Source organism: Diadema setosum, chromosome 1, assembly GCF_964275005.1.
Source record: "Diadema setosum chromosome 1, eeDiaSeto1, whole genome shotgun sequence".
Classification (NCBI taxonomy): domain Eukaryota; kingdom Metazoa; phylum Echinodermata; class Echinoidea; order Diadematoida; family Diadematidae; genus Diadema; species Diadema setosum.
Window position 1 is genome coordinate 2,054,786 of NC_092685.1, and position 12,241 is coordinate 2,067,026.

General features: G+C 40.2%; 1 pseudogene; it reads right to left on the reverse strand.

Annotated features, from left to right (window-relative positions):
* LOC140232746 (uncharacterized) lies at nucleotides 1-2,224 on the reverse strand (annotated as a pseudogene).
* Nucleotides 2,225-12,241: the final 10,017 nt, after the last annotated feature.

The following is a 12,241-nucleotide window of genomic DNA, read 5'->3' on the forward strand; positions in this document are numbered from 1 at the left end:
CTATTGGAGGTCACTCAAGTACTGGTAGGTCAAAGCCATGTTATAATGGACAAGGGGGAAGTTGCAATGACCTTGTGAGGGGTGCAGTGATTTGGGGGTGAAGGGTACAAACTCAGCTGACCCTTTGTCTTCCCCCAAAGGTGACTCTTGGAACAGACGGAGTGCTTCTTGCTTTATGTGACAAATCCCTCACTGTCGTCCAGTTGGATGTGTTGGAGTTCCCGTCTTGCCCAGGCTTCCCGCACTATGTTTACAAATTGGTCGGTGAGTGATACCTCTCTGAGTTGACTCAATGCCTTTGCTTGTGCTTGGGTTTCTGCTGCTTTTTCCATTTCTCCATATGTCCAAAGAAGTGCCCTACTAAAATCGCAGAGGGATTCCCTATCCCTTTGGACCTGATTATGGAACTAACTACTTAGAGACTGAGTATTTTCCTGATACCCAAAACGTAATTGAAGGGCACTTGCCACTTTGCTATATTGGTGCCTCTTCTCTTCAGAAATTCACAGGATCTCCTCATGAGCTGGCCCAGTAAGGTGATCGACCAGAAGCCGGGTCTTTTTGTTGTCACTCAGCCTCTGTTTTCCAGTCACCTCTTCAAACTCCTCAAGCCACTCGGATAAGGACAGGTCACCCGGCTGAAGTGGTGATCTACGGAATTTGATAACGGGACTCATGGGTATGCTTTGCAGCCCAATGGACGGCCATACGAATGGCCCAAGGAGATCCACGTCACCAGGATGTGCTGTTGAATCTGTAGTAGAAGGATTCATGGTTGCTATAGGGTTGGGGTGGGATTTAAGAAGAGCAATTCAACAATATAGATCTGACAATATGGAATAACAACAGAATTTCAAGACTTTCTCACTTCTTGATACTACTAAGAAATGTTCCACGTTTTGGTCCATCCTTCGTCTCTGGTCTCCTGGTTGTCTGTGGGCCAAGGTTGTTTGGTTGCTTGATTAATGCTCCTACCACTCAGCTGGTGCGTTCTTGATCCGTCAGTCTGGCAGCAATCCTCTTGATGTACCCAGCTCCTCATCAACGGTCCATCCTTGGATGTCCAATCCCACTCCTGACACCAAAAATTGTTGTGATATGTGCCGTGTGGGTTCGTTTTCTTTCTCTTTTTCCTTCTTTTCTCAGTTCACCGAGTCCTCACGCATATAAAAAAACAGACAAACACACAAACAAAATGGGAGATTCAGCTTGCGTGTATACTTGTCAGGCCTTAGCACCTTTATTGTAGCAAAAGCTTCCACAATAAATTCCACAATACTAACTATACATCCAGGATCAGAGCTACCTATCACATGACTGCCCTCCTTGAACTCAAGTTCCAAACACACTCCAAAATAAAAGCTACAAACTAGCTCATGTCTGAACACCTTGAACTCCAGTTTCTCTCCCTTCTTCCAAGAAAGCTAACCCTCAACAATTTGAAACAAAAGATACTACAGATAAAGATAATTCTCATAAAATTAATCCCCACTATGTACAGAGCCAATCACATGTTTTCTTCTTCCAAGTTAGTGACCAAATCAACAAGTTGAGTATTCTGTCTCTTTCAGTAAGCACGGGGAATAAAATTTCCTACAAAACCACCAAGGCCTTAACAATACATTTAATTATGTCATCAGTAGAGCTGGTTTAAAAAATAACATGCACTAGCCGTACCTAATGCTATTATACGATGCAAGTGTTGAAATTCAAAATGGCCATTGACCTGTCTGTAGTTTATAGTATAGTAGCCACTTTTGTTGTTTCCCTTGGGTGGCCACTATAGACAGGTATAGTCTAGTGACTCGTACATTTGATATGCAGTACTACATAGTGATAGTCTTGATACTAGCCTAATCTACTAAGCCTAGACTAATCCTAACCGTTAGTAATTTATATTGTGGTTTTGGTTTCCTTATTTGTAACATACACAATGTAGGCCTGTAAAAATTCATATACCCATCCATGTATGGTGTTTGAATAGATTGACAGTACAAGTATAGAAATCAGCAAACACTTTACTTCTTGCAGCGGATGATGAATCTGAAGGTGAATGGCATCCAAACTTAGGTGTCTTCTTGTTGCCTACAAAGCGGAGGGAAGATGCGCTCTCAAATCTCCTCCAGACCTCCCGTGCATCTTCCAGGGATGATACCCAGCCATTTAGCTCATCAATTTGATGCCAGATTTCTGACCAAGAAGACGACTCGCAAATCTTGGTCATTTTGTCCCGAAAGGGGCACTGCAGCATGTTCACAGGCTACAACATTCCCGGCAAGCGAGCCAGCGGGAATGGAATCGAATGTCGATTCAATCAAATAGCGCACGCCTGCCGGAATGAAGAGGCAGGGGGAGGATCTGTGGCGGTGCTGAGACCGCCTGATGAATATTCATGAAGAGGGTTGGGTGCCTCAATAGTGCTTACCGGTCATTTGCGACGTGACCATATAAAAATTGCACATTACATGCAACATATTTCGATTATCACAGTCCAATAATTGAGCTTCACAATCCTTTTTTAAAACTGAAACAAAATAACACTAAATACAACATATTGCTACCGTCTACTGTAATTTCACGGCCAATAAAAACATAAAAAGACACTGCATTATGAAAATTCGTCAGGAAATATAAGTCGGAAAAGAAATTGACTTCCGTGGAAGTCAAATTTTTGTGTAAGTCAAAGTGTTTATGTCAGTGTTTTACTGTAGGCTTGCACAATAACTTATAATACGCATAACTGATAAGATACCAGTCCTTACAATATTCAGATATATGTGCTATTAAAAATATGATTAGTAAAACCTGTAATTTTCACCTATTACAATTACAAGAATTTCGGTTTTCATACATGCCATAATTTATGTTAAATGTATATGGTATGTCCACATTAATACCAAATGTTTGTTAGAATTCATGAAGTCAAAGAGCTTGTCAACAGTTGCGAATGACTTCTGTCATTTTGGCCAGTGCAGTATGTATCATAGGCGATAGTCGTATATTAGAATACATGTGGAGTACTATGGTAGACCTCTGTAGATGAATTTGATAGTGAAATTAATCATAAAATTTTTTTTACCTCTTCCCGGATGTTGCACAGTGCCAAAGAGACTCTTCTTATTGCTCAAGATGCAGTAGATTTGTGGATGCCATGGATGCAACTTGTTGCATCCATGGCAGAGCCACCTGCATAGAACCTAAATGCAACGAAGACTTGAAGGCTTGGTGGAAGTGCTTGGTTCCTGCGAGTTTTATGTTGAAGTCTTCCCGATATCCGGTCTATTATGGACAGGCATCCATGCCTGCTGAACCTGTACACCTTGAGCATTTGCTCGTCGGTGTACAGGTCCAGAGGATGCCTTCTATCTCTGAAGATCCGATCTCTTCTTAAAGCACGGCGATTTTGCAAGGAATACAAGATGGCTGCCATGATGGAATGACATAGATACCGCAGTTTTTGCTGGCTTACCGCACCCCTGAGAGCTACAGTAAAGTTACCGCTGTGTTTGGAAGTCTTACCGTCAAAAAATCAGCGGTAACTTTTTATGCAACGGAAAGTTACCGCTGATTTGTGACTTACCGCTGATTTGTGACTTACCGTTGAAATTTTAGACTTACCGCAGCGGTGACTGTTTTATGCAACGGGGCAATATTTTTTTTCTTACCTCGTCCCGGATGTCGCAAAGTGCCAAAGAGACTCTTCTAATTGTTCTTGAGGCAGTAGATCTGTGGATGCCATGGATGCAACTTGTTGCATCCATGACAGAGCCACCAGCATAGAATCGAAGTGCTGCGAATACCTGCAGGCTGGGTGGAATTGCCTGATTCCTTCGGGTTTTGTGCTCCAGTTGCTCGGATAACTGATCTATTATATACTGGCATCCATGCCTGCTGAAACTGTACACCTTGAGCATTTGCTCGTCGGTGTACAGGTCCAGAGGATGTCTTCTATCGCAGAAAATCCGCTCTCGTCTTAGAGCACGGCGGTGCTCTAAGGCATGCAATATGGCAGCCATGATGGAATGACATAGATACCGCAGTTTTTGCTGCCTTACTACACCCCTGAGAATGACGGTAAAGTTACCGCTGTTTTTTGAAGTCTAACTGTCAAAAAATCTGCGGTAACTTTTTATGCAACGGAAAGTTACCGCTGATTTGTGACTTACCGTTGAAATTTTAGACTTACCGCAGCGTTAAATGTTTTATGCAACGGGGCACAGATCAGCAATTGTGTTGGACCTACCAATCAGTGTAGTGTCCTCACAATTAGTATCATCATCAATTGCGTCGTCATCCTTGCATCTAATGATCGCCATCACAAACGTCATGATTTCCCTTTGACCACGAGTCAAAAAGTGGATCCGTGCAGTTGAGTTTTGCTGGTCTGTCAAGGGGATAATATTGCTTGATGAGATCAAATGTGGCAGCAATAGCATTGTTTCCATCTGAACGCATCCTGTTTCTCCAAATTATTTCTGCCAAGTGTGCTTCAAAATTGGCGAGAGATGTGCCATTAATCTTGTCAAAGTGAGCGTTGGGGGGGGGGGGGAATGTGAATGGGGGTTGAGTTTCTGGAAGTCCATACCCTCAGGGATGTGAAAATCCTGCTCAGAGAGATGGGTGAGGGGAGGAGATATCAGTAGAGCCTGGATGGAGCTGGGAAATGATCTCTTGAATGTCAAAAGGATGAAATGTGAAAAAAAAAAAATATTCAAGTTAGGATGTTACATGTGTATTTTGTCCAAACCACAAAAAAAAGTTTATAAATATATCATATATGCGATATAAGGTCAATCAGTATTTAAAAATATTTGTTTTATATTTTAATCTTCTACTGCTACAATTTTATGTACAGTGTATATACAAGTAAAAAATGATACCTCCGTCGTACATCATTGTTTATATTAATATCTTTAATTAAATTTTCTGAAGAACGAATTTGACCCTGTAGTCTAATCATTATTAATCATTTGGAAATCTACTGTATACCTGCTGGGATTCACAGATGTGCAGATGGTTTTGATGATACGATGGTATAACCATAGATCTCTTCTGACCATCATGGTTATCACTGAAAGGAACATATGACGTAAATGATCCGTACTAAGGAGTAAAAGAAACAGTAATAGAAGAGAAAAGTGTACCTTCATCGTTGTATCATCTTTATGTTTATCAATGTGGAGGATTTGAACTATCTGTATATTAACAAAATATATTCTTGCGTGTTAATAAGTATTACCTCCAAAAACTTTATAAAAGTGATTGATTGAGACAACACAAAGACAAATATAAACAAAAAGGAAATTAATTAAGTAATCAATTATGTTCTTTTATTATGTAATCTACTTTGACAGCTAACTATTAAACTCTTCGGTGAATTACATATCGACAAGTAGACACTAGAGATATTGTTCTGAGTTCAATGCCAAAAAGTTGAGGGTTTGATATTTATATTGGAATCAGAAATAAATCTAATACACTCTCTTAGATTACTGACAACTTTGTGATACACTCGTTAAGATAGATCTACATAAAAAGAAATACAATTACTTTGAACTGTACAGGAAGTTCACAGATCTATATTATAACAAAAATAAGGCAGTTAAATTAGGTCTAAATCAGAGATACATGTTGCTGTGCTATAAAGATAATATGAACAGTAAGGAGATGTATTTCAACAGTTCGGGGAGATGGTGCAATAAACTACGATGTCGTTGAGGAGGATGTAGAAGGGGATGTTCTGGTAGCGGTAAAGCAGGAAACCGAGGATGTGTAGAAACTCTTTCTGAAGCGATTTTGCAGCTGCTGATGAAGAAAACACTGATCACTGTACAATGACGTTGGTGACGGTGAAAAAAAAAAGGAGTCTAAGAAGACGGAAGTAGGTTAATTCTAGATGAAACTTTTTGCAAGCTCTAGCTGTTTTGATATTTTGCAAAAAGTTCAGCAAACAGTTGAATATATTTTCACAGTCCTCTTTGAGAAAGTTAATCACTTCAGGCAGTCATTATCTCCTCTCTGACTGTAAGGATATCTCTCTATTAAATGTCTCCACACCAATGCGTCGGTCTGTGCGGTGAACGCCAGTGTGTTATCCCATAGGGGTTTGGGGGTGTCCCCCGATAAATAACGTAGCTCTATGGAATGTACTTGCGCAAGAGATTCTAGTCCTAGATATTTACATTTTGCAGAGCTGACACTCAGTGTTAGAGCGATGCTGTAAAGGAGTCAGGAGGTAGACAACTGGAGAACATAATAATTTTGGGGTGAGATCAGAACAAAAAATAATCTTGATTAATTTAGAAGAGCTGGGTTTACGGTAGATGCTTTGCCGGGTAGACAAGTGTCACCTTCTTCAGAAAAGCCAAAAATTGATCAGGTTGCCCCTCCAAATATCGCTGATGGAAGATTAACTCCGCCAGGTATGAGTCTAACACGTCGTTCCTGCCTCCGCTGCCCGGAAGGGTCACTTGACAGCTCTCCATGTAGACTCGATGGTCTGCGTGTGTGCTCCGGTCTCACTCATGAATTCAATACAGTGATTAACAGTTTCGTGAGTGAAACCCTCACTCTGTAGCCAATCGTACGACCGTCAACAATCACTCAAGATTTTGGTCCCCGGCCGATAATGTGCTCCGTGATTAGAGGAATTAACGTGTCAGCCATACGATCAGCTACGCGAACCATGAAGCATCGCTGCGGGTTGTCTCGCTCGATCCCATTGAAGATCCTACCGAAGATCCTGGAACCGTCGACTCTCCTTACCTTATTGTATTTTCGTTTCCCAAGTTTGGATTCGTCGATTTCCACGATGGTTCCCGGACCTCCAATGGGCTTGCTCTCGCACTTAAGCACACTGACGCAGACCTCCCTCGCAAAGTTCTGCCAATTGACATCGACGATAGTCGAACGCGATCCAATTTCCAGCTCTCGCATGATGAAAGCTGGAGCAGCTTGATAAATCCAGAGATACGTCGTTAGTAGTATCTTCCGGATTGACAGCTTTTACTGGGTGAACCAGCTGTCGGAACGGATCGAGACCTTCATGTTGCACTTGAGAGTGCAACACTTTCAAAATTCGCGGTCTGTCGGATAGGTGGTGCCATTTGAGTCTCTCGTGATCCGGAAATTTGCTTTACCACACTCTTTTTCCACTTTTTTGAGGCCAAATCAATCAAAACACCCTGCTCATGAAGTCAAGGGAAAAGCTGAAATTGATCTGAACAAAGAATGATGAGAGATGAGAGAAATTTGCGAGTCTGCCTTTCTAAATGCCCGCAATTTCATTCCTTTGAAGTTTGTTTTACGGGCACGTGCATCTCCCACGCGATATGCTGTCTCTTGGACTAAGGGGGTGCTAAATACGGTATTAAAGTCCTTGTTGTCGAAGCTAAACTTGGAGAGCAAATCATGTCGACATGAAAGTGGATCTAGTGATGAGTGAGCCAGTTTATTAAAGCATGCAGCAGAAGAGGTGTCGAATTTCACTGTGCCAAAACGGTCATTTCACGATCCTCAGAATTTATCCAAGTGTCAGGTTTTACAGTTCTGTCGGTTGATAACTAAGCTGACAGGTAAAGTCTAGATGAAACTTTCTGCGAGCTCTAGCTGTTGTCTTAATATTTTGTTTAAAAAAAGTTCAGCAAACAGTCTAAAATATTTTTCTTCGAGAGTGTTAAACAGGCAATCGTTATCTCTATCTCCTCTCTGCATATATACTAGAATCTCTCAAAAATGACTCAACACCAATGCGTCAAGAGAACACCAAGCCATGGCAACGAGAACACAAAACACTGCAAAAAGAGCACGACACGTGCAGACAGTGCACCTATCATATTATTACCAAACAATAGAACATGAATATTCATACCTGGAATGTACATTAGTACATTGTATGTCAATTCATTAAAATACATCAACTGTGGCTAAGAAACAACTTTGATATACATGCCACAATGAGTACACGCTTCAATACTTTTGTGCGTGCAGATATTGTTGGAGGCCATGGTAGATTGGCCCTGGTCTGCATGACTTCTTTCTTTTTTCTTTTTTTTTTGATGTTGTGTAAGCATCAGAGGTTTGGCTGTACCATTGCTGTCCTTTGGTCACTTCTTCGGAGGTTCTTGTCTTTCAACGTTGGTGTCTGTGTCAGTATTAGAAGATGTCGGTATCAGTGGTAGTGTCTGTTTCTTCTCCAGAACCAACATCTCCTGGTGCAAGGTCTGTAGTTGAAAGTGCCGCAACATAGACAATTTCACTGGCATGTACCTCTTCTTGGCCTGAAGATATGGGAGTTAAGGATTCTTCTATTTGATGTGCTGTTTAAGACCGAGGGTCTTGTATTTTGATGCATCCTGAGACTTGATGTCTCTCATGGATATTATTAGTTACCCCCTGCTTGTTCACGAAATACGGGCAAATATCTACGGTCTGGTGCCATATTCCATGAGGCCGAAAACCGAATGGAATATGGCACCAGACCGTAGATATTTCCCGTATTTTGTAAGAACAAGCAGGGGGTAACGATTTTATCTTTTTAAGTGTAGATCTGGCCTTTACTGTATTTTTTGGCGTTGTGCTAACCTTCTTCTCGCTGATTTCCTCTCGTGAATGATGTTGAAATCGCTGGCTGTCAGCCATGTTGACTTACGTCTCGCGAGATGATTACGTACGTATGCGCGCATACGTACTAGCTGTGTAATATCATGATGTCATATCACGTACGGAATACAGAAAATATTCAGTGGGGGATTTAGCGCATGCGCACAATATGAACTTATTCATGGAATAAGGGAACTATTCAGTGGTTGGTCTGAGTAACACAGGTAATACGGGATTTTATCAATTAGGTGATTGACCAATGAGATTACAGAATTCATGATCACTAAAAGATAATATATATTATTGCAGATATCAATTAAAAACAATGAAATGAAAAATATGTGTCCATACCAAAGTGAAGGCAAGCAAAAGAAGGAAACAAATCAGACAGAACACAATTTGCTATAAGTGTGGAACTGAAGAGCAATATCTGTGTTGAAACATTCCTAACCTATTTATAACACACATTACTTTGATGCCTCTACCTGTTAATGGTGCTTTAGAAATCACATTCCCTCAGCCTCCTGTCTGTTGATTCTTAATCTTAAATTCAGTACTATTACCTGCATGAGAACAGCTTTAGGTTTTGTAATTGCAACTTTACATATTATGTACATGTATGTCTGAGTGCTAAAATACAAACTGATTTGGAATCGTATTATTAATACAAGTAGTCAAGGTTTGTGTGGACATCAAGGACAGAATCTTCATAGTATTGATATGAAGAAAGCCTGTGTTGATAGTGATAGAAATTGCCATTTTCACAAAAACCAATGAAAGGGACACATTTGACTACTGCTTGTATGAGAATTCATCAGATTATTGCTATTTTCAAACAGTATTGTGCATATAAGCGTTTGGGTTTTCTGTTTATTGGCGTTCAGTCTAAATATGCATTTTTTCTTTCTGAACGAATATGTTCACTACACAATAGTTCAAGGTGAAATGCTAAACTTGGATGATATTTATGAATGATTGCTCAGAGTACAATATATAACTCAGTTAGATTTCACTTTTTGATTATAATTTTACATAATAATTTTACAACTTGAAACTCTGTTAAATTTGGTGCAATCATATTAAGTTATTCAAATTTATGAAATTCTTGTGTCAAGTTTTTATTGAAACTAATTGATGAATTTATGTTGATGTCACAGAGAAATTTGTCAATCAGTTGCAGTCGTAAGTTATGTAATGTTCACAGAGATGATTGCAGAGTAAATCTAAAGGTTATGATAAATTTCATGATCTTCTGAATGCGTACTGATTATACCATGCCTTGACATTAAAATTGGTTCAGTGATTCAGTATACAAATAGTGAATGGTCACGGGTGCGATGGTACAAGATTTTGCATGAGGTGAAAGATAGAGGCGCTCTATTCAACGCGGTGAAGCTGAGTTGAATAGTACGCCTCATCTTTCACCGAGTGTGAAATCTTGTTCCATTGCACGAGTAAAGACCATACACTATTTGTTTTATACAACACCTCAAATGTCAACAGATTTGGTACTCACAGATTCTCGAATTTAGCACAGAAATGGCAACCATTTTCCGTGAAAGACGAATGAGAAGCCGCACAGTCGCAGTCACCGTGTATGTACGTACGCGAAACGAAGTTGTTGACAGAAATGAGTGACGAAAGTACGCACTTGTTAGCGCGCTTGTAATTGTTCAGTGCGTGCGGCTAATGTTTGTTTAAAATTGTAACATCAGAGCTGTGCGATGGAACAAAAACTTTGAGTCAATCACGAGTTTAACACGGGAGTCAGTGGAAATGGCGACGTTAGCCATGCGCTATCCATTTTTGCTCAAACAAAAATGCACGGCTGACAGCCAGAGCGTGCGATGGAACTTTTCACTAAATGTCACATGATGGGCAGTTGACCAATCGGATAGCTACATTCTAAATAGGTGTTGTGTAATACTTGACATTAACATAGTTTGAATCAAATGTTGTTGCAGTTGGTATTGTATAAACCCCACACCTCAACTGATGGGATTCAGAAAAAAAAAAACCAAAACATAACAGATTGTTTTCTATGTAACTGGGCCTCGAGGGGTTGAGAAGCATTTGATGTAAACCCCAAGAATATTGTGGTCAAATATGAGATAATACAATGTGATATGCAGACATTTAACTTATGTTGCCCCTCCTAACCCACATAGATACCCTATGAGATAGACAGACCAACAGACACACACATACACACACACACACACACACACACACACACACACACAGACATACTTGTACATCTGTATCTATGTCAGCATTATAGAGTTGCTATCTGTGGCTCTGTATCAGTGTTCAGACTTGCATCTGCCTACATTGTTATGTGTATCTCAAACATCCAAACAAGTCTGCTGCCCTCTCTCTGCCGACAACAGGATCACACCATACATCTATCCCTTGCTCCCTAATCACATCAAATTTGGGGTAATGTAATCAGTGTGGTTATGGAGGAAGTTTCCAAGACACCTTATCCTCCCACCTACATCAAAGTTGACAAGGGATGGTGTCCCTTTTTTTTACCCTCTCTCCTTTTTATTTTATTTTATTTTGTTATTTTTTTTTTTGGTCCCATCATCTTGGCAGAGGTCCACCCCGAGGTGATGTGACTTCGTTCGTACTGCCAGACTGAGGCAACGTATCACATTTTCATCGAATTAAAAGTGTCATTTCCTGATCCCAAGTCATGTTCATGCACCACTCTTGCCTCCATGATTGGTAATAGTGTAAAGTTTGATGTACCGGTAAAACGTCGATCCCACAGAAGCTAGCCATGTCTACTTCTCTGTTGAAATGGCCCCACATTTTCATACAGTCTTGCCCCACATTCACAAAATTATGTTTTGTGAAGGTCAAAGGGGGAAAAAAAATAGGTAGGCTTCCACAGTTCTACAATGACTACCCCTTGTTATGAACACTTTACAACTTTCAGTTTGAGGTACTAGAGAAACTTGCTTAGGACAACTGGACCCCTCAATTGCAGATAGTGAGAGGATGTTGTTACTGTATTTATTGACTGATCAATAGGAGATAGAAGGTATGCTTTCTTTCCATGAAAAAAATTGAACTGAGAGTATCATGTGCTATGTTGATGTAATTGGTCAAGTTCCCATAAGACTTAGTGAACAGGAGAGTTGGAGTGGCAACATTCCCACCTTTGTGGCGGCCTTGCCTCCAGCTTAAACTCTGTGTGTGCTTAAACCCTCTGCGTGCTACATTTATATCGTGTTTATACACACAGTAGGTAAATTGTATGTGTGAGAAATTTGTCCACATTTGACCCAGCAGCACAGAAAGGGTTATAGGAGAATAAAACCTTAATATACATGTGAATCGAGTGAATATAATATTAGTAATATGCATTAATAGTGAAGTCTGTGGAAAATCGGGCAATCGATTCAAAAGTTGTGAATTGTGAAAGTTTTGGTGCAGCCAACACTAGATGAGAAGACTACAATGCTTTGTGATTTCACATGTGAAAAACAAGGTAAAGAAAATTTAAAGTCAATTCAACAATTCATTTTTCTAGCATAATGAAAGAGCATTTGGCTTGCCTTTCAGAAAGAAGGGAGAACAATTTTACCCTTAATATATGTCTCTAATATGTCATGGGAATGTGCAATTTTCA